At 38.1% G+C, this 3,428-nt stretch overlaps 1 pseudogene; it reads right to left on the bottom strand.

The window, feature by feature from the left end:
- Positions 1 to 1,010: 1,010 nt before the first annotated feature.
- LOC101560662 overlaps positions 1,011 to 3,428 on the bottom strand; it is a 58,754-nt pseudogene continuing 56,336 nt past the window's right edge.

Genomic DNA, 3,428 nt, shown 5'->3' with positions numbered 1-3,428 from the left:
TAAGAGATTCTAAGAAAATAGAGCTCCCTGTTCAACTGTTAGCTAGGGGCTGAATTTTTTTTTTTTTAAAGCAGGCTTGGTGTAATTTTTTCCTCTGATAAATTAGTGATCTAGAGCTTGAACTAATTAAAACAAATGCTGAAGCAAAGATTGAATAAACTGAAGAATAGTTTGTATTCCATTCAAATTTTATCTACCAGGTGAAATGCTTTCCATTAAAGCATTTTCCTTTTTTGTTTTCATTGTTGTTGCTCTACGCGTCATTAAAGATTTCCATTGTCAGAATGACTACAGATTAAAATGTCCCTCCAAAAGAGTCACTTGGTTATATTATTATCTGAGAAGAAGGGAGAACACTTTTCTACCTCTGTTTCCTTATCTTAGTGTGTAGTTATTTTTCTTAAGTTGATAGGTGTAAGGTCTGCTTTTTGATGGAAAAAGCAAGAAAAACATTTCTAGAAACATGCATGAGGGTAAGAGAAGCAATTAGTGCATATCGCATTAACCTTCAGATTCTATTTGCTTCCTGGCTATTTCTTATTTTTTATGCAAAAAAGGGAAAGTACCTGCAAACAGATTCAGGGGCTAGGAGTTCCATCCCTGGGCCTACCAGGCCGGCCCTGCCCCTGGGGTGCACTGAGATGATGATTGAGACTGGGCGAGGCGACTAGTGCCTGTAATCCCAGCACTTGGGGGACTATAAACAGGAGACCCTTCCCTAAAATACAGAAAAAAAGAAAGGAAAATGAATTTTCATAATGAAGTAATAGAATAACAATAGTTAATATCTTTTAGTTGTTATCTTTAAAGTAGTTGCACAGGGTACAAAATATGGGCATAAAAATTTCTCCAAGTCATACTAACAGAAACATTCCTTTTAAAAAAATTGCTTAATTAATTCACTGTGTACATGATATATATTCACAAAATTTATTCAGCATATGCCATACCAAAATACTTTAACAGTTTGCCTTAAATGTTAAGAAAATCCATATAAAAGATGAATGCTGTTATACACAATCTCTGCTAAAATCATAAGCATCATCCTCTTTGGTTTTTTCATCCAGGACAATAAAAGATCTTGTAGATGGTTCACCTGCTACGCTAGACTTCTCTGGCAGTGCCTCTTCTTTTGTCTCTTCTACAGAGGATACATCTGAGATAGTTGCCTTATCTTTGTCCTCCTCTCTCATCTTGTTTCCTCTCCCTATGTCTTTCTCCTCCATTATTCCATCTCTCAGCCCCAAAGACTAACTAGAAAAGTATGCTATTGGATGAACAAGGCCCTGAATGCTTGTATGCTGTGTGCATTATTCTTTTCCTCCAGATTAAAGCCCCCTTTCATTTCTGCCACAATACTTTCATTAAAGGGTGGAGAAAGAGTTCAGGGGTATGGGGGGCATGCGTTGGCAATAGTAACTTAATGAAGCGCCTGTCCACTCAGGCCACAGAGGCTGGGCAGCCCTTTCAACATTTGGGCTTCCACTTTTTTGGTGAAGACCTCTATTCCAGAGAATTCTTATAGTCTGGGACATTGTATGTTAGAATTACCTTGCTAGCATCATCCTGGGACAGGATGGCACTGGCAGCCTCCAGTGGCTTTACTACCTCAACTCTTTCTGGATTCCACAGAGCAAGGACCATGGAGCAGTTAAGTGGTGATACAATGAAATTTGGACTAACTATGATCTGCTAGTCTGAGGGAACAGCCTGCACGCTCCTTGTAAACTCCACAGATAGGCCAACTTTACATATTCATTCTTGCTTTAAGCTATTAATAGTGCTTCTTTCCCCCCACATTTGGGAAACCAATTACTCCCACCTGGGTAGGCTTGGTGGGAGTAATAACTCTCCTGAAAACCTCCAAGAAGTACACAAAACCCTCTTTGTCAAAGTAGACATCCCTTTTGAGTGAAATAGTTTTTTTCCCCTTACCTTCACCTCGCTTATCCTCCCTTTATCCTTTGGATTTGTTGAGGCTTTGAACACTAACTATTGCTGGTAATTCTTTTATCAAATGATTTAGCCAATTCTCCAAATTCTCCTTTGGTATCAGATCTGATTTGTTTAGTATGAGTATCAGCTTTTTATGTCCACTTTTGACAATCAACTCTTCTACCTGAGAAAACCTCCAAGAGGCTCTCTGGCATCCGATACCTCTAGCAAAATAACTGAGGCCTCAAACAACTTTTTTTTCATTTTATGTATTTGATACAGGGTCTCACTATGAAGTTTGAGCTCACAGTGATCCCCCTGTTCACAGACTCCCCAGCGCTGGTAATAGAGTTATGTACTACCATGCCTGGACTTGTTTGGTTGGCTCAGCTCACCCCAGGGGTGAGGCTGGCACAGCACGCAGGACTGTGGATTGAACCCTGGTCTCTACACTTACCAAAGCAGGTGCTTATTCCATTGAACTATCTCACCAGCCCTCATTCACCTTTTTAAGATCTCATGAATGAACTGTCTTTGGGTTCTGTTTGGTCAGCTTGGCTCTCTTAGTTTTGCTTTGTCCAAATTCCCCCACAGATCTAATGGTAGATGGTTCATCAGCAGGGTCAGTTTCAAGTTTTCTTTTCTTCTCTAGTTCCTTTCACCTATCAAATGCCTGTTGCTGCTTTAATTCTTCAAGTTTCCAACTGAGATCCCAGATGAATATGCATACTGAAACCTTCCTTTTTAATGAACTTAGAGACAATGATAATATAAGTAATTTGCATTGTTCCCTTTCCCCTATTCTCCTTTTCCCTTTCACCCATCCTAGTTTCTTATTCTTTTTGAACAATTTCTTCCTATTTAACAATATCTTTTGTACACTGTAGAACTTATTTACTATTTCTTTTTTTCGAACCAGGGTGACAATCCAATGTTTATACATGTGAGCCTGATTAATTTCATATGAGGATTGTCTCTACTTGCACCTATTTACCTATAAAAGTCACAAGTTTATCCTTTTTTATGGCTGAGTAGTACGCCTTGTATAAAAAATACCCCATCTTTTTTATTTTTCAGTGAGTGGGCATTTGGGCTGTTTTCAGGATTGCATTGAATCTGTGTCACAATTTAGGGAATATGGCCACTTTGATTGGTTCTTCCAGCCAAATGTTGGCTCTTCCTATCCAGGAGCAAGGAATATCTTTCCATTTTCTGAAACCTTCTTTGACCTCTTTTTATCAGAGTATTGTAATTTTCACTGTATAAATATCTTTTTAAATTTTTTTTCAAATCAAATTGGTAGGACAGTTTCAATAATTAACACATTGCATACATTCTTCCTAGTGGTTAATTGCTGTACAAGATGTGGACATGATATCTTCTTTACACACACCACTAGATCAAATCATTCTATTCATTAAGAGAATGTAACTATATATCTATCCTAACCACTTTGAATACACAGATACAAAATGGATATTCATCTGTATACC

The sequence above is a fragment of the Octodon degus genome, unplaced genomic scaffold, assembly GCF_000260255.1.
Source record: "Octodon degus isolate 3935 unplaced genomic scaffold, OctDeg1.0 scaffold00010, whole genome shotgun sequence".
Lineage (NCBI taxonomy): Eukaryota > Metazoa > Chordata > Mammalia > Rodentia > Octodontidae > Octodon > Octodon degus.
The sequence above is the reverse complement of the archived record's forward strand: the minus strand, read 5'-3'. Positions and strand labels throughout refer to the sequence as shown.